We start from the raw sequence: 19,828 nt of genomic DNA, 5'->3' as shown, positions 1-19,828 counted from the left end.
CTGTAGTGTCTGCAATGTAAAGAATTAGCTGAATGGGAAGAAATGAACCATGGTCTTTATGTCCTAGTTACAGTCAGTGCAAACATTGCTGCTAATCCCTGTTGTCAGAGGGGACTGGGGAAGAGACACGGATAGATCCCACTGGGAACATTTTGTCTCTCTCAATCCACACTTGAGATCACATTTTTTGTGTGCAATTACACTGGGTTGTATTAAGAAGCCTGTGGATAACGTGAGGCTGGGGGGGATAATTGCTCACTGTCCATTCCACCGAGCATAGCACCTACAGCCTTCATATGCAGGGAGGTCTCAGCAACCCATTCATTTCAGGGGAGAAAAAGAAAGCTATTCATTCCCAGCAAATCCCATTTTGCCATGGTAACCCCCCTCCCCGCCCCTCGAGCATAACAGTTGTTCACAGGAGCTGTTTAAAACAAGACAACAAAACCAAACCATCGCCCATCCAGCCCTGGCATTTTCTGCTCAGACTTTTCTGGGCAGGGATAACCCAGGGATGGGGAAGGGAGGGAGTGAACAGCTCATTTTTTCCCCTTCCATCCCTGGGGGCATCCACTTGTGCCCCTCAGTGGGACCCATCCCAGGGGTGGGGTGTCCTTTACGCCCCGAGCTCCCTGGTGGGACAGTGACCATGTCATGGAACCAGGGAACAATGAGGGGAACTTATTTCCTACCGTGTAGTGCCAAGGAGAGGGCTTTGGCTGGCCAGAGCCTATTCAGGGGCTGGGGAAGGGAAAAACAGTCCCCCTGCCAGCTCTGTCCCAGTCTGGAAGGATCAGCCCAGTTTTCTGCTGTCCCTTCCATGGGGAACATTTCCATGGGTCCAACAGCAGCTGGCACAACTCTCACCAGTTTGGGGGTGTCCAGCTGTCCTGGGCCCCCTCAGCCATCCTTGGGTAGGAGCTCTGGAGCTCACAGCCCACAGCCAGCACCAGGGAACCCGAGTTTGTGCTGCTGCTGGAGCATTTGGTGGTGGTCACTAAAGCTGTGTTCAAGCTGCTGGGGAGGACATGGGGCATGCAGGGTTTCTCCTGGTGTAACACCGAGCAGCCCGGGGTAGGGGGAAGTGTCCATGCCCATGGCAGGGGGATGGAACAAGGTGATCGTGGAATCACAGATTGGTTTGGGTTGGAAGGGACATTTAATTCATCCAGTCCCACCCCCTGCCTGCCATGGGCAGGGACAACTTCCACTGTCCCAGGTTGCTCCAAGCCCTGTCCAGCCTGGCCTTGGGCACTTCCAGGGATCCAGGGGCAGCCACAGCTGCTCTGGGCACCCTGGGCCAGGGCCTGCCCACCCTCCCAGCCAGCAATTCCCAGTTCTCCCACCTGTGCCTGCCCTCTGGCAGTGGAAGCCATTGCCTGTGTGCTGTCCCTGCGTGCCTTGTCCCCAGTCCCTGTGCAGCTCTCCTGGAGCCCCTTGAGGCCCTGGCAGGGGCTCTGAGCTCTCCCTGGAGCCTTCTCTTGTGCAGCTGAACAGCCCCAGCTCTGCCAGGCTGGCTCCAGAGCAGAGGGGCTCCAGCCCTGGCAGCAGCTCCGGGGCCTCCTCTGGACCTTCTCTAACAGGCCCACATCTCTCTTGTGCTGAGGATCCCAGGGCTGGGTGCAGTGATCCAGGTGGGTCCTCTTGGGGCAGAGTAGAGGGGTGAAAATCACCTTCCTTGACCTGCCCATGGCTGTTTTGATGCAGCCCAGGGAGTGTTTGATCTTCTGGGCTGTGCGTCTGGCACACATGTCCAGCTTTTCACCCACAAGAACCAGCAAACCCTTGGGAGCCTTGATCCATAAGGTCCCATCTGACTCAAACCGTTGTACAACACCCACCTCAAGGTCTGCCCTCTGCCTCTCCATCCCTCTCCCTTCCTGATGTCCCATCCCTGTGGAGCCATTCGATGTGCAGGGAGACTTGGGGTGCAGGAATACTCTGGCCCAGACCATTTTGATCTTGCACCGAAACTACAACTCGAGCTGCAGCTCCCACCAGAACAACCAAGACTGAGGCGAGCTGACCACCAGCCCTTTGGCAGGAGACCCTGTTCCAGCCAGAGATAATTCCTTCCTGCAGTTATTATCTGAGCAGGGACTGATGTGGCATCACAAAAGATTCATGTTGCAAGGAATCCAGGGAAATCCAGCCAAAATCCAGGCAAGCAGTGTGGGGAAGACAGGAGATCCTCAGCGTGTGCCGTAAGTGCTTTAACTCTGTGGCATCACCTCTGCTGAGAGCAGGGCTTCCCACAGCTAAAAATCACATCATTTTTGGTTAACCTGAGTTTGCATTTGAGAGCAAATAAGGGATTCCTGGCATAAATAGAATTTCAGTAAAAACTAGAATTAAGGACTGGTTTTAGTTATGAATTAATAGGTCATTTTATTTTTGTAAATGCAGAGGGAACATGAAATGTTGGGAAATGAAAGCAACTGTTTGCACCAGGTGTTTTTGAAATAAATCCCAGCAACACCACAGATTTTATCCTGCACTTTTTTGTTGACTGAGGTGAATGAGGCCCTTCTGGTGACCCAGGCTTTTCCCTGCTACATCCTGGGTATAAAACCCTCCCTCTCCACAGGCAAACAATGTTAGTCAGTTGGTCATACCGCAGCCTATTAATATGTAGATATTTTAATCACCCTCCAGATCCTCTCTCAAATTGCTCCGCAAGGCTTTTTCAAGGCACACAACCAATTTCCTGTTTTTTTTAGTGGCACTTCTTCAGGAGTTTCTTGTCTGTCCAGAGCACCTTCTCCTCTCTAGAGACACAGTACATTGTGGGATCTACCCCCAAGACTGCTGCCCCCTGCAAAAAAAAAAAAAAATTACTTTAGAGTTAGAGAAGTCTCAAAGCAAATTGTCTTTTGTTGTAGGGTAAAAGACGCAGTCTTTGTCTAAATCAAATAGCTAATTCAGCTGAACCGCCAATTCCTGGATGGAGAAACCACTCCCCTCCATTCACAAGAATGAGAATTTAAGGTTGCAATGGATCCCACTAAAAAGTCCCCCTAAAAATAAAATCCTGTAATGACAGAGTTTGGCTCATACTAAACTCACTGTGAGTGTGGGGCAGGGGGTAAGAAAAGGGGGAGGAAATAGATCCAAAGGCTTCTCCAGTCTCAAGTTTTCACTGAAAAGGCTCTGACATGAGCAAAAGCATATTAAAGCTAAGTGCCTAGAGAAATGACTGCTCCCAGCTGTCTGTCCTGCCTCCTTCCCCTCCAGTGTCACCGTGTGTGTGACACAGACAGCCTGGCTCAGGCAGCAGCTGTTAAACCACTGGAAATTTCACACAGATTTAGGGTTTCTTTCATATATGAAGTGTAACCTGCAGCTGTTGAGCAGCTGCTGTGCAGGAGCTTAACCACCCGTGCAGCAGAGCTGGGGATCCCGGGCCAGGGGGAGCACCCGCACTTGATCTGCATCAACCACAGCCCATCCCTTGGTCCTCATCAGAGCTTTGGTTTCGCTCAGGACCATGGCTTTGGGGTCTCTGCATGGTGCCTGCTCCCCTCGGGCTCCAGGTGCACCAGCTCTTGGTGCCACCCAGCTCAATCCCCCCTGGAAGGAGCCCTGAAGAAGTGCTGTGACCTTGCAAGCGTGGACACAGCCTGTGAGTCCTTAAAGCATTCAAACGTCCAATATTTAGGCTGGAAGGTCTGCATGACAGTGAAATAACAGGATGTATTTATGGGTCATAGAATCAAGGAATTACTCGGGTTGGAAAAGCCCTTAGAGGCCCTTGGGTCCAACCATTTCCCAGCACTGCCAAGGCCACCACTGCCCCATGTCCCCAGGTGTCACACCCACACAGCTTTAAACCCTGCAGGGATGGGGACTCCACCACTGCCCTTGGCAGCTGTGACAGGGCTGGACAGCCCTTTTGGTGAAGAAATGTTTCCTAATGTCCAATCTAACTCCCCATGGGAGCCAAATCCTCTGCTCCTGGACTTTTTTTTTTTTTTTTTTTTTTTTTTTTTTTTTTTTTTTTTTGTGAGGACCATCAAGCTTCTTACCCCTTGGTTATGCCAAAGTCCTAAATACTGACAGGCCTTGGCATTTTCTGGACTCCTCGTGACAGAAATGGAGCCCTGGGTTCAGTGCAGGATCTTCAGGAATGGTGTTGCACAGCCATGTGGGAGCTACAAGGATCCTGTTTGCTCTTGTAGGGAAACGTACATTTATTACCTAGAGAACACTGCCTTTAGCCCCCAAAAAAGGCTGGAACAGCAGGATTGTTAACCTGGAGGACCACAGCCACACTAAGAATGCAACTATTTCAGTGCCCCTCAGCCAAAGCAGCATTTTCTCTGCTGGTCAGGGTTTGCTGGGGTTTGCAGCTCCCAAACCACCCAGCAAAGACCAGAAGCTTCCCTGGGGCTGGTGTTTCCACAGGCTGGGCCACACCAGTGTCTTGGAGCTGGCCTTTCCTACCCTGCTCCATGTACATTTCCCTAAGGCACTGAGGAGGTGCCCGAGTGAATCCTGGGCTCCTGTGATGACTTTAACAGATTGACCATGACCACTGATTTACACCATCAGCCTCCTGATCAAGAACTGTCAGTTTGCCACCATGGACAGAAGAATCACTTAGTTTTGCCACAGTTCTCTCGTCCTCTCTAAACAAGCAAAAAAAACCCAAGCAGAACATTGGCTTAGAAAACGCAATCAAATAATTTCTGTATCCTACTCTCCATGGAAAGAGAGTTCTAGTTAATTTCCTTTCATCTAACCTCATCCATTCTATTTTCCATACAAATGATCTTATCCTCCCACCATAAAAGCTCAAGACAACATCAGATTGTTCACTGTTGCCACAAAGTTGTTTTTATTGATAAGTACGGGTGAATTTATTTGGCCTGTTGCTGCCTGTTTAAGAAATACTTATGAGAAACGCTCCAGACCAGTTCCAGTGGTGTTTCGTTGGTGGTTCCTACCAAGACTGCCAGAACTGTGTAGTGTTCACTCTCTGAAATTAATGGGGAAAAAAACTAGCATTGCACGATACCATTCTATATAAACCCTGTTGTGGGCCACGTTTTTGTCGCACACATCACACTGTGAGTGGTTTCCTAATTTCTTTGCATGAAATTAATGAAGAATGAAATTCAGGTTTACATTTCAAGCTGCCACACACCCCACGAAAGTTTCACTGAGGGTGTATATTAAATATAAATTAAATATTTGCTCTGGTTTGTTAGTTCATATCAGCCTCAGCCAGAAGATATTCCACCGCCAACCCTGGGCTCCCAGGGTGGAAAATACCCTTACTGACAGCACAGCCCTTGTGAGGGCACACAAGCCTTGCACACACACTCTGGGTGATGGAGCAGGAGACTTTCCAAAGAGAAGCCACGGTGCTGAGGGATGAACTATTAGGATTTAGGAATGGACCTGGGGCAGAACTTCAGATCTACCCACCTTTGAATTTCCCCGAATTTTTGTAGTTGTGTTACAGCATGAATTTGTCTGTTCTTGCCCTTTGACACGTTCTAAAAACCAAGAAAGCTGTTGAACTCCCACTGAAGAGAACTTACAGAGGCTGGCATGCTTCTCTCAGGGAAAAAAAAAAAAATATCCTACAGAAAGGAAACACTGCAACCAAAACATCATCCACATCCCTGGCTGCATCTAGCCCACAGGCACTGTGATGAGAGAGAATATACCTGTAGATATCAGAGTGGGTGGAAATTACAAAAATTTCCAACTCAAGAGGCAGTTTCCTTCATGCAGCATCATCTCCCTTCTCCTTTTGAAGAAAGACACTCACTGCTTTGGAATCTAAAGAATTTGGAATTAATCCCGCCCCCTACCCCCCCCCCCCCCCACTCTCTCATTTTTTTTAACCTTGTAGGTGGGAAATATTACAATGCTAATTGACATTTTCCATCATTGATACTTTGAAAATCACCTGCATGGCCCTGCTGATAAAATCTGTGGGCAGTACCAGCCACTGGCAGCTCTCACTGAGTGCAGGGCAGCTGCACTGGGATCTTCAAGCCAGACAGAGGTGTTCTGACAAACCCCATTTTCACTGGGCTGTACAGAAAGTTGCAGCTGCAGTTGTTATCTGTGTGGTGAGAAAATGTGTTCAGCTGAAAAAAAAAAAAATGCAGATGCAATGGTATTGTACTGGTATTGCATTGATGATACAATTGCAGTGACATTGAAGAAGCTGGTAGCAATGCAAAAAAAAAAAAAAATAGAAGGACTGGAGAAGTTAGTGTAAGACAGAAGAAGTATTCTCAAGTCTCCGTATCAAAAGGAAGAACAAGAACCATATTCAATCCACCATATCCACTCCGAGTTCACAATTCTGGCTGGGGCTGGGGCATCCCCACAGCAGAGAGGGTGGTAAGATTTTTAATTATTGCACTGAGTGAAGGCATTTTCCAGCTGGGATTCTTGCCCACAGCAGATCCCATCCATCTTGTGGTCCAAGGGCGCAGTTCTCTTTGGTTTAGCCAAAGGAGGGTTGAGGAGTGCTTTGATCTCTGCTTATGAGTGCCTGGACTGGGAAAATAATTAACGGGTACTAATCAACCCCCAGCCACTGGAGCCAGACAAGTGCAAGTAAGAGTAAATCTCCCTTTCTCCAAAGGTTTGATTGACCATGTGGGACAACCCCCACCAGAGGAAACAGACCTGCATTTCTTGGTGTCCTCAGCTCCAGACGTCACCTTTCTCAATAGTGTCCTTCAGCCCAAACCAGGTTATTTTGTGTGAATGGCAATGGGGGGCAGGAGGGAAGAAAGGGAAACGAGGAGAACTGGGTGTTTTTCTTCTGCTGAGGAAATCCTTTGGCACCACCTTTCAGCGGGAAGCACCACTTGGGAAGCAAGATGAGAAGAATTCCCTGAAGAATGGCCTGTCCTGTGCAGGAGAGAAAACTCTCCCAAAGCACAGCTTGTTCTTCCTGCAGCACCAGCCAGCCCTGATGCTGCTCAGGGACGGCTTTGTCTGTCTGCAGTTGTGTCAGGACATTTGTCCCCACTGCCCAGCAGAGTGCTCAGCAATCCCCTGATGTTCTCATCCTCCCCTTGCACAAGTCGATGCCTTCCAAGTTCTTTCTGCCTCCTCTTTGTAAGGGCTGAGGAAGCACGAGAGCTGTGGCCTGGGCTGCCAGCAACGAGCTGGAGGGAGCAGAAAACACACCAAACAACACATTTGTCCCTCAGTGTTAGGAGAAACTCACCCAACTGTAGCAATCTGCCAGGGATGCTCAGGTTGTTCAGTGTGGAGCGTCTGTGCCCAGGACAACACTCGGAGATCTAAAGAGGTGGCCCCCAGCCACTCCTGGATGCAGCTCCTGGAGATGAGGGCTCCCAGCCTACAACCCTCCCTCTGCAAATTAAAAAGAGAAGTAGCCCTTTGAGAAATTAAATCCATTTTGGGCAGGGGGCTCAAATTAGAATTGTACTTCTCAAGGTTTATAAAAAGATGTGTCCGTGTCCCTCCAGTGTCACTGCTGTGACCAGCTGCTAACAGCCAGCACACCAGAGAGGGATGGTCCCTGCTGGAAGATGTTGGTTTGTTGGTGAATCCTTGGAGAAATTAATGGAATCACAGAATCATTTGGGTTGGAAAAGCCTTCAGAGGCCATCAAATCCCACTGTCCCCCCAGCACTGCCAGTGGGGCCACCACTGCCCCATGTCCCCAAGTGCCACATGGCTTAAGGGATGGGGACTCACCACTGCCTGGGGCAGCTGTGCTGGGGCTGGACAGCCCTTTCCATGGGGAAATTCCTGCTGGTGGCCACCCTGAGCCTGCCCTGGCCCAGCCTGAGGCCGTTCCCTCTCCTCCTGTCCCTGTTCCCTGGAGCAGAGCCCGACCTCCCCGGCTGTCCCCTCCTGTCAGGAGCTGTGCAGAGCCACAAGGTCCCCCCTGAGCCTCCTTTTCTCCAGGCTGAGCCCCTTCCCAGCTCCCTCAGCCGCTCCACCCAGGACTTGTTCTGTACAGTACGAGGTTTCTGCCTGCCTCCTGGAAATGACAAACTGAGCAGAGTGAAGGGAACGCCAACTTTGGGTTGGTTTTTGCTTTATTTTTTTCTGTTCTTAGAGTTATACAGAGTAGAGCTCATTTGCTTAGCAGCCCCTATGGGTTTCCCTTCCATCTGAAGGGTCTTCCTAGACACCTTGCAGGAATTTTGTGCTTATGAAATTGTTCCAACCTCTGCAGCTCAGCTCCCCTGGGAACAATGCATTCTCTGTAAGCCCCTGAATAGAAAACATCAGCCCATAGTGATAGAGCTCCTGTTAGTGCCTAGCCCTAGACATGGGATAAAAGTGCTTTTCAATGTGTACTTGGGAAAAAAAATGTCCTTTAATGCTCCCACAGTACTCCTCTTACAATGCCAATGCCACTTACAGCCATTGATAGGAAGAAGTTGGACTAATCTTAGCCAGAAGTTCCCATGACCTTTCAGTATCTGCAGTACTGCAACTTTTCTTAAAATTATCTTTGCAGGGAAAACAATGTAAAATATACCAAAGGACTTACAGCAGACAAATCCTTACTTGTTAAGGAGCCCAAATATTACAGGAAGATGTTTTTGGTGATTTTTATGCAGCTGGTATGAGGAGGGCAAAATTCACAGGGATCAAGTGGGAGTATTGAAGAACAAAACGAAAGTGAGCCAAAGAGTTCAGCAGTGATTTCACACAGTGCCTCAGGGAGCATAACCTGGGGAACTCCCTGCCCTCTTATATCACCTCAAATTAGCAAGTAAAAAGGAAGCAACTATGATTAGATATTGGAAACCCCTTCACTTTCTTAGAATCAATAAAAAACTCCTCAGGAAAAAAAAGGTTTAAAACCTCTTTTTAGGAAGCAAACTCATAAAAGGATGGAAGAACCAGCAAATTAGCCACAAAACCATAAATCTTTGAGCCAAGACACATCAAGCAGCAGCACTGGGATACAAAGTCTAATGGAAGAAGAGGCTGAATTAGGAAGGAAAGAAGAGAAAGACAGAAGGAAATCTCTTCTCCCTGATGTCTTTGTGTACAGTAAACTGTGCTCACTGGGAAGCTATTCAACACCTCTGCCAAGCAAAGCTTTTATTCTGGTCTCTGCATGCTGCAGTCAGCCAAAATCCCCCCACAAAAACATGACATCAGGAATAAAATAGTGATCCTGGCAAAGCAAACATAATCACAGAAAGGCCTGGGTTGGAAGGGACCTTAAATTTAATCTCATTTCACCCCTGCCATGGGCAGGGTCCACTATCCCAGGCTGCCCAACCTGGCCTTGAAAGATATCAAAATCATAAGAAAACAGTAACAGGAAAAAGGGTTTTTGAAGGACCAGGAAACAATCAGAAGCCAGATTTGAGAAAAATAAATGCAAATAGGTCTTGTGATGCAGGAAAAGAAACCATGCTCTTGAAATGTGTCACCCTATGACACGTTTTGGGGGAGTAGCACTGAAAAGCAGCAGGCTGTTAAACAGTCATCTGTTTCCAAGTGGGAAGTGCACAATTTCAGAGCCAGACCTTTTCCATACATAAATGGTGGGAGAAGCACTTCACTCTTTTTATGACAGGGAGCAAGAGAAGAAAGAAGAGGCTGTGGAGGCTGTTGTGAGCTGCAGTGAAAATGGGATGGTCATATCAGACTTGCTCTGCTGGGACCCTGGACAATGACTCTACACGGGCCAGCGTGTTTGTCCTGATGTGATCTCTGGGTCCTCCATCTCAAAATTGAACCTCATTAAAAACAAAAAAAAAAAAAAACACAAAAAACCCAAAAAAACCCCAACAGATCAGCTCTGTTCCTTAAGGCTTTTCAGCACAGGAATTTGCTGAGGCCCAGGTATGGTTACTCCTGGGACATTGTGGTGACACCCCTTGGAAAACTATCCAATGTATTTTACATGCATTTTAATATTTTTAAAGCAACAGCAAGCTGCTTTTCATGCAAGTAGGGATGAAAATATATGCAAAAAACTGAAATAGATTCCTTTATTTTCATCAGGCCTTGCAGACTGCACCACTAAGTGTTTACAGGCTGTCCTTTTAAGATTTATTTTTATATTTGGGTATTCAGAGGCAGGCTCTGCAGCTTCTGCTCAAGTAGAACTCCTTTTTCTGCTGTCTGCAAGTAGTTTTTTCCTAGTAAAAACAACCATTATTTTTACTAGCAACAGCTGCTGTCCTGGGCTCAGCCCAGCAGCACCCAATCTCCACAATGTGGGAGTTTTCCCTTCAATCTGGGGAAACACCAACACCAGCTCTGATCTTTTTTCTTTTAATCCAAGGGTTGTCCAGCCCTCGAGCAGGGATGAGCAGGCTCTCTTCTCTCAGAATATCTTGGAGATGTGGGCAGTGAGCTTATGGCTGGGCTCTGCCCATGGCCAACCCACCAAAAAGGGGACCACAAACCTGAGCCAGACCAAATTCCAGCATGGTCACCAGGAAGATCTGCACTCCCATCACTCCCCTCGTCCACAGCAGCCTCCTGCTGAACACCAAAGGGATGTGGGTTCCTAAACCCCTGGACATTTCTGAGAAACTCCAAATGAAAGAAAAAAGGATCCTTTCCTGGTAGAAGGTTTGCAAATGCCAGACGTTCCGGCTGCCTACAATTCAGCCTCAAGGCCCCTTTGTCTCATGTGAGTTATTCATAATTACTCAAGCTGCTAATTTTCCTCTCATGTAAATGATGTTGGGAGGCAAAGCATGAAGGCAGCTAGGCACGTACAGGATAATGGATTGCAGGAGGAAAGAATGGAGCTGGCATGATGTGAGAACGGCTCTGGATGCTAGGCAGGTTCCTGCAAACTGGAATGCTTATGGGAATTCCCTAGAAATGCAGGTGGCACCAAAAAAAAAAAACAAAACAAAACAAATTCCTCTTCAGATTAATCACCAACAAATTGAAAGAGTGAAATGTTTCATCTCACATGGGAAAAAATCCATTTTAGTGCCATGGTGCTCCTTCCCCAAACCAGCCCCCTCTTCCAGCACGGGGACGTTCGGTTCAGCCACCCCAAAGGCGCAGCCCTTGGGGACGGCTGGGTCAAGGCTTTTGAGGACATCCTGTCTGTGTTTACTCTGCTGGAAAAGCTTCCAAATGAGGCCTTATAAACAAGCTCATGTTTTTTTTTTTTTTTTTTTTTTTTTTCACAGCATCTCCACCTGACAGCTGAGTGGCCGTCTCCTGGCAGCACACGGTCCTCAGCACACAGCCACGAGCGCTCGCCGTCGGATGCAGAGTAAACACCAGCAGATGCACACAGCCATCACCAGGAGGTTATCCCAGGCACTTCTGTTCCTGTGCTGGCCTCTACCTGTGTCACCAGCGCTGAGTCTTCCATCTTAAACCTCACTGCTCTTCAAGCCAAGTAGTTTACACTCATAGTTCATGCCTTAGCTCCCCGGCTGGCTGCACTGTGTGTTTTGCTAGCGTGAGGATGTCAGGAGAGGACAAGGCTGGAGTTCCACAGGACAGTGGGGTCGTTGCTTGTCTCACATAATGTGGGGGAGTGCTGAAAAGCAGCTCTGAACACATCTACCAGGCCTCCAGTGGACCCATGGAGTCTCCAGACCACGTCAGGAATTTGTTCAGCTGGAAGCCTTCACTTACCGCAGATGTGGGCTGAGGTTTTCACCTCTCTGTTAATTTTTAGCCTAATGGGGCTGAACCCTAGGGCCAGCATTTTCAACCCTTATGACTTCCTGAGCCTGTGACTTCTTCCCATGGGACATTTGGCCTCGTGTACGGGAACACCTCTGGGCAGCATGTTTCCTCTCCTTACCTTGCACAGGCCCCTCACCGTGGGCTTTGCCATAGAGTGCTCCCAAACAAAAAAAAAGTTATAGCTCAGCTAGAAAAGATGGGATGTTCTCAAGATATAAGGAGTCTTACTGACACATCTGTACACAGCTGAAAAGGGAGAAAGCAGCCAGAGGCTAGTGAAATGCTAACAAGGATGGAAACACTTGCAGAAAGCTTTGAAAATGCCAGGATTTCACTCTCCCAAGTCCATGCACTGTCCCGCTGTCATAGAGCATAAGGAGTGAAGCTTTTTTTGAACAAACACACACAACCAGGGGGACTTGAACTTGGGTTCATTAAAGGGAAGGGTCACGTTCTTCCTCTTCCAGAGGAGAGGAAACAAAGATCTGTCTTAGTAACTGGAGGAAGGAGAGGGCATTTTATTTCCAGCGAAAGAGCAACATGTGTCAGTCGAAGAGCTGAGTCAGCTAAGCACCATCTGTGTAATTAACCATAACATGAGTAAGATTCCTTGGTTTTTCTTCTTTTATCTCATTCCTTTACTGCAAATCTATTTTTTTTTCAGCCTCATGTACCCTTTAATCTATCTTGTCTAGTTACAACTGTGTCAGTGTGAGCTGAGGCACAACAAGGTGTTCTCCTGCCCTGGGGCTGGAGGCTCTTCAAATTGGGCTATGGGGGCTTGAAATCACTGTGCTACCTCCCCAAAACACTGCTGTGATGGGCACTGAGGTTGGCTTCAACAAGGTCTACAACAGGTCCCTGAGGAACCGCTCTGATCTCTGCTCCCTGGGACCAGAACAGCACCCAGGGAATGGCTGGAGCTGTGTCAGGGGAGGTTTAGGTTGGGTAACAGGGAAAGGCTCTTCCCCCAGAGGGTGCTGGCACTGCCCAGGCTCCCCAGGGAATGGGCACGGCCCCGGGGCTGCCAGAGCTCCAGGAGCCTTTGGACAGCGCTGCCAGGGATGCACAGGGTGGGATTGTTGGGGGTCTGTGTGGGGCAGGAGCTGGGCTGGGTGATCCTTGGGGGTCCCTTCCAGCTCAGGGCGTTCTGTGATTCGTGTCAGACACCATTTGGGTCGTGAGCTGCTGCTGACCAGGTATGGGAGTGAAGAAGGTCTCTCCAGTGACCAAAAAACTCAAGAAAGGTGCTTGACCTGCAGCAAGACAGTTGAATGTGCACACGAGCCCCAGAAAGGTGCAGTGCTTCACACTGCTCAGCAAGAACATCACCCTTGCCCACCTATGCCCTGTACACTCCTGGGCTCGAGTGCCTCCCTGAAAAGAAAGGTTCAGTCAAAAAACAGCTAATCTTGTGTGTGGCAGCAGCTGACACTGCTCAGAGCTGGGTTTCAGCTTTTAAGTGCTATTTCTGTTTCAGTTCAGTGCCTGCAATCTGTCTTGATGTGAAAAACACCTATTCCACAAAAGGTCTTTCAGCTCCACCAAGCCTCAACAGATAATTTTATGCAGAAATACCTAATTTATCACACAGTCAAAAGAACATTGCATTTCCACATGCAACTCCAGGAAGCAGCATGCTCTTAGGATGTCACCTGTTTGGTCTATTCCTCATTTCCTGCCCAGAAAAATCCATTAGTCTTCAACTCAACAGCTACACCTCAGGGCTGTAACCTACCCCTCACCTTTTCTGTTTACTAGTTGGGTCAAGAGGCCAGAACTGGACTGGGCAAATCAGAGATGTCACTGTCCATTTCCAAATTGCTGCACGTTCTCCAGAGATTCATATTCAATAAAACCCCTCCTCTCTGATACCTTCATCCCTTGCTACCTCCTTTTTCAACACTTGGGTTCAAGCTGCATGAATCAGTGAGTTTTAAGAGAATAACATTACTCCTTGAGTTTTAACAGGGTAAAAAGTGATTTTACATGTTAACATTTTTAATATGTTCTGGAAGTCAAACTATAGCTAAATAATAGCTTGGGGCACCTTATAATAGAATTCCAAAACAGTTTGGGTTGGAAGGAAGCTTAAAGTCCATATTGTTCTAACATTCCTGCCATGGGCAGGGGCACTTTCCACTATCCCAGGTTGCTCCAAGCCTGGTTCAACCTGGCCTGGGACACTTCCAGGGATGCAGGGGCAGCCACAGCTGCTCTGGGCACCCTGTGCCAGGGCCTGCCCACCCTCCCAGCCAGCAATTCCCAGTTCCCAATCTCCCACCTGTGCCTGCCCTCTGGCAGTGGAAGCCATTGCCTGTGTGCTGTCCCTGCATGCCTTGTCCCCAGTCCCTGTGCAGCTCTCCTGGAGCCCCTTGAGGCCCTGGCAGGGGCTCTGAGCTCTCCCTGGAGCCTTCTCTTGTGCAGCTGAACAGCCCCAGCTCTGCCAGGCTGGCTCCAGAGCAGAGGGGCTCCAGCCCTGGCAGCAGCTCTGGGGCCTCCTCTGGGCTGGCTCCAGCAGCTCCACGGCCTTGTGCTGCTGGAGATTCCCTTTGAAAGTACTAAAATGTACTAAACCCCAAAATTTTTCCATATTTGTTCAGCAAAGGTGGTACAGGACCACTGAATACTTGGTCTGTGTGGGGCTGGCGTTTCCCCCTCCTGGACAGGATGTTAGCAGTGCTCCCACTCCACACAGAAACCACACATTGCAGCTTCACATGCTAAAAATCATCAGCACCATCACACCCCCCTGCAGAGCTGGAAGCAGGCCCAAGGGGCCTTCACAATCACTCAGCAGGCATCAGACAGTAAAGAAGACACCTCTGTTTCCCTTCCGCATCTTTATAACCTCAAAGCACAGCCAAGTGGTGGAACCACACACAAGCGGAACCCCGCACGTCCAAAGCAGGCTGGCACCTTCCATGAGGGCAAAATAAATCGGGTCAGGGTTGACTCGCTCTTCTTCACTCTTACCACCCCCTCAGGTTCATGTTGTTCAGTGGTTTCTTTAAAAATTTAAGCCTTTGGGTTTCTGTTCTTACAGGAAAAATCTAACTGTCCCCAGCATAAAAGCAAAAGCTGTTTCTAGTGGGTGCTGGGGAAACAGTGCTCAAACAGCTCGGAAGTGGAAAGGCAAACAAGCCTCCCTGAATCCAGGGTTTCAAACAAGCCAGGTGATTTCAAACAGCTTTCTGTGCTGGGCAGAAGAGATAGGGAAGGGATTAACTTTTATTTAATTTAATAGGAGAGAGAGCTAAGGCTAAAGCTGACACACAACTGAAATGCCTCTAAAAGACAGAATTGAGGAGGAACCACTCCAGGTGGCACTTTCGTTTCTGGAACTGGGTCCTGGCCGAGTTCAAGACCTCTAAGAACTAGCACAATGAATTGCCTTCTCCACAGCTTCTGTAGTCCTCATTCTACTGTATTTTTCCATAATATAATCACAGAAAACAGAAGGAACTATTGGGAAAGAACATTTTCAGTTTCTCTTTTGAACGCTATCATGCAACAGTTACCTCCCTGGAAAATAACTGGCCAACAAATTGAGATCAAAATAACTTTTTTCAGGGATTTTTTTTTTTTAAGGAGTAAATACTCCTAACTCCATAAAAAAAAAAAAAAAAAAAAAAAAAAAAAAAAAAAAAAAAAGAAAGAAAAAAAAAAGCACCCCAAAAAATGGCTCTGCATCTTCAAAGTATCAAAATTAATCAATTTTCTAACTTTTGGGATGGCAAAATAATTGCAAAGTGTCTATTTCAACAGAAGTACTGGTGCCATGTTAATTGAAGATTAGGCAACAGAGTTTCTAATAAGACAGTGGATTAATTCTAAGGTAGATCATTAGAATGAACAATTTTGTATTGTCAGGCCATGAATCAGCTACAGCTGAAAAGCAAAAAGCATCTACCCAGAAACATGGTCCATCTACAGAGACATGTGTAGAGAGGGGAAAAAAAAAAAGAAGAAAAATTAGGAAAAATCATGATTGAGGATGTGGATTTCTTCATAATGGCAAATCTAAAGTTGGGTTTTAATAGGCTTCAACCAGCAAAACTGAATGACACTAATAGTTTTTTAAAAATGTGTTTTCTCAACACGCATGTGAAAGACTGGTTCTCCTCAAGGCCACACATCCCACACTGCCCAGGCATGGGACTAGGGCCCAGAAGAGATTTTTTTTTTTTTTTCATGTTTTACTGATATGGTATTGCACTGGGGATTTCCTTTAAAGAGCAGCCGCTGAAGGCAGCAAAGCAAATTCCCCAGCTAACATTTCAAGGAAATGAGAAGTGTCTCAGCCCTTTTTGAAAGCCTCTTCTGTCACTGCACAGCATGACCATATCTGCTGAATTTTCTCAGCAAAAATCCCCCTCTCAATTGAGGGCTCTGAATCCTTCTCAGAAGATGAAACCCTGCAAATTTCTCTGTAGTGAGAAATTTCTCTCTGTCTCTCAGCAGCATAAATTCACCAGGAAAAAAAAAAATCATGTCGTTCAGCAGAATTTACTTAGGGAAAGTTTTCATAGTGGGGTTTTCTTTTGAATACTTGTGCAATGATAAAATCAAAGTCAAAGATCTGGAGATAAACTCCAGATGAAGATCTGGAGAGGCAGTGGGGACCTCACCAGCCTTTCCCTGCAGGGCAGGATGCTTTAATGGCACCAGGTACATTCCTGTAACACCCACCTTATGCAAACAGCAACAACCTGTTGGGTAAAACACGGCTTATTCTGGCTTGGGGCAGGCAGGCCCTGCCTCCCAAATGGCACATTTGGTTCATGGTCTTGCTGGGACCCTCCCCATCCTGTGGGGCTTGGATGCCTTAACAACCACCCTCCTTTATAGGATCAAAAGATGGTTTGGGCTAGAAGGGATCTTAAATCCCATCCCATTCCACCCCCTGCTATGGGCAGGGGTACCTTCCACTATTGCTCCAAGCCCCATCCAACCTGGACTTGAATGTTTCACAGCCTCAAACTGCAAGAGGGGAGGATCAGGTTGAACATTCAGTGGAATTTTTTTTTTTTTTTACAGAAAGGGTGATTCAACACTGCAAGTGGCTGCCCAGGGACATGTTGGAGTCCCCCATCCCTGGAGGTATCCAAGAAATGGCTAGATGTGGCAATAAGTGCCCTGGGCTTGGTGGCAAGGCGAGGATTTGGCACAGCTTGGATTGATGGCCTCAGAGGGCTTTTCCATTCCAAGTGATTCTGGGATTCTGTTTCCAAGGATGGGGCACCCACTGCCCCTCTGGGCAATCCTTTTCCTCTCTAGCACAGGCACGTGCTATTTTTAGCCATGGGGAGGGATCTGTCCCCAGGCCACAGGAGGAGATGTGTCCCGACGAGGTCCTGGTGTGCCTGGGGGTCATTCCCAGCCCCTGGGGCCCCTCCTGCCAGCCCCACACCTAACAACCAGGCCCCGCTTCACGCCGTCACTGTCCACCGTGAAGAGCGACAAATAATGGGGGGTTGGCCAAATTTACTGGCTGGTCCATGCCTGGATAAGTCCTCCCAGCTGCCCCAGCCACACAGGGAAGCAGTTGTGAGCTGGCTTGATGCCCTTTTTCCTCTCTCCTCAGCACACGAGGAGCGGCCCCAGCCGTAGCAATGCCTTCAGAGCAGAGGATGCTCAGCAAAAATAACTGCTGTTATTACTCACAAGCAGTAATTAGAGAGGGCTTTCTCCATCCAGGTACTTTGCAGCAGGGTTGGATGCATCGTTGGCTTTGATGATGAGCTGCATCAACACATCTGGCCCCATCCAAGGCGCTCTTTAGGCAGGAGACCCCCAGTGCAGGGAGGAGAGGGGATACCAGCACGGAGCTCCACTTGGATGTGGGATGAGCTGCATTCCTCCATTCTTTGGAGCAGAGCCATGAGCAGTCATTGCTACCAGCTCCCCCCCCCCCGCCAAGGAAGATTTGGGAAAATTATTTTCTAGCTCCTTTCCATATGAAAAGTCCTAAAAATGCGAAGAAGCCAGCAAGTATGGCTGAGACCAGCCATACTTTGATTCTTCAGCAGGAAACTAAAGAGCGGAGAAGATCCTTCTCAATATATAAATGTGATGGGAAATTACTTATTTCAGTGCTGGTAAAGCTCAGGATAACATCCAGCCTGGCACTGCTGCAGAAGAGAGGTGGACATGATCCTGAGGAACACAAATACATTTATTTATTAAGTCTCATGCCAAAAATACTAGAGCAGTATTTGCTTGTAGAAATATTTAGTTCAGTCTGGGACTGCCCTTCCTGAAGCTGCTGTGGGATTATTCATCTAGGCAGAAAATTGCAGGGTGTACTCAGGTAGGAATAATGTGGCCTGAGCTGGGATCTGCTCCTGTCACTAGCGAAACAACTGGCCTGGCAGAGCAGCCCGTGGAGAGGGTGATAAAAGGGTCCATTTCCCTCCTTCCCCAGAGGATGAAATGTGAAAGCATCTCCTTGAGGAAGCCCTGAGCAGGGTGAGCAGCTGAAGAGGACACATTTCCCCCAGGCATGCAAGGGCCCTGTGTCCTGTGGCATCCCCATGTTCTCCTCAGCCTGTGGTGGGATGGGTGGCACTGGGGGGAAAACACTGATTTCAGGCAGAGGCAAGAGTTGTTAGTAGGTCAAAGGCTATGGTAGAGAAAGGTTGTCCTACTCACAGCTCTAACAGGAATGTGTGAGAGCCACAGACATCTCTGCCTTCTGGAGACCCACCCTAGGCAGAGAAGAGCCCACCTGGAAGACTTAAACAGACCCTGTTGAGTAAATCTGTTTTACAGCCCCTCAAAAACACACAGGGGAAGGACAAACCTTGCTAAATGCTTTCACTCCCTGACAAAGTCTTCATCAATTTCTATTGGGAAATTGTCTCAAGCAGTTTTCCCCAGGATGAGGGAGGCAGCTCACAAGTCCTCTGGTTCAGCCAAACACCGTGTGGGTCTCTCTCTACCACAAATCCATTACTTACCTGATGTCCAGAGGCTGTCATTCTGTAATTTGCCCCTCTTCCCCTCGGCCTCATCATTACTCCTGCACTTTCCCTGCCAGCTACTGCTGCAGTATACCAAAGGTGTATCAGAATCAGACCCATTTTTCTCCTGCAAAGGGCTGGGCAGGTCAGGAGGGTGCAGACCATGCACTGCAGGGACAGGCACCCCCAGGCATCCCCGTGCTGGGTGCCCAAGGGGGAAGAGGGTCTAGTGACAGACTACACAATTTTGGATGGGGCTGCAGACCCCTGTACCCAGTAACATTTTGTTCCTATAGATAAAACAGGGTTCTCATCATCTCTGATGTTCTGGGATGTCTCATGTACACCAGGGCAGTAATATAAACCAGAAATATTTCCCAGACCTGGCAATCTCACAGCTGATAATGAGAGACATTTTCTTTAACAGAAGACTTCCAGGCATAGAAACACTGAGAAGAAATCTTATCAATATTAAAAATGAAGACAAATTATTCCAAACTCAGGACAAGGAATCTATAAATCTGTGAATTCCTCCCAGTGGTGGGAAGAGAGAGCCAACAAGCATCTTGTCAGGAGTCCATGCAGAGGTGGGCACCACTGCAGGAAAACCCTGGATAAGCTCTTGGGGCTGATCTGCCCCTCTGCTTTTTCCCAGTGGTGGGGTCCCGGGGTCACCATCCCGGCCAGGCAGCACTGCTGGGGCCGTGGGTACCAGGGAGCAGGAGGTGGAAACCTGCTTCAAAGCAATCCAGGGTAAACACTACAGCTAAAAATCCTGTGGACCTATCACTGCAGCTACCAAAGCTTCTGTCTGTGTCCCAGATAAGAATTTTGAGATAAGACAGAGTATGCAGAGCCCACGGAGCATTAGGATTGTGTTTCACCCAGCGTGGCAGTGACTCACGCTGCCAGCATGGGTAAGTAGTTCCCCCCCTCCATCCTTCTGCTCTTGCTCCATCTGCACTAAGATTGGTGCAGAACTATAGAAACTGTATTAATAAAGGTCTTTTATGTGGGTTTAATCATCTCCCAGGATCTGCCAGACCACAAACTTGAAACTCTTTATGAATGTGACTCACTCCCAGAGCTCATGCTCATTGGTCGACAGACTCTCCTGATTTTGCCCTGTGAAATTCTTTTTCCTATTGGAAGAGAGGGACTGAGGTGTTACCTATGCTGCAACTGAAGTTCACTGACTCACAGTAACCCCAGAT

At 48.1% G+C, this 19,828-nt stretch overlaps 1 long non-coding RNA gene across 1 annotated transcript; it reads right to left on the bottom strand.

Moving 5' to 3' along the window:
• Nucleotides 1-2,396: 2,396 nt before the first annotated feature.
• On the bottom strand, nucleotides 2,397-17,524 carry LOC128781958 (uncharacterized). Its single transcript, XR_008428586.1, has 4 exons — nucleotides 17,317-17,524; nucleotides 7,205-7,353; nucleotides 5,921-6,104; nucleotides 2,397-2,815 (listed from the first exon to the last, which is right to left on the bottom strand). It is a non-coding gene; the product is annotated as an uncharacterized LOC128781958 (long non-coding RNA).
• Nucleotides 17,525-19,828: the final 2,304 nt, after the last annotated feature.

Source organism: Vidua chalybeata, chromosome Z (assembly GCF_026979565.1).
Source record: "Vidua chalybeata isolate OUT-0048 chromosome Z, bVidCha1 merged haplotype, whole genome shotgun sequence".
Lineage (NCBI taxonomy): Eukaryota > Metazoa > Chordata > Aves > Passeriformes > Viduidae > Vidua > Vidua chalybeata.
Note: the sequence above shows the minus strand (reverse complement) of the source record. Positions and strands in the feature narration are given on the sequence as shown.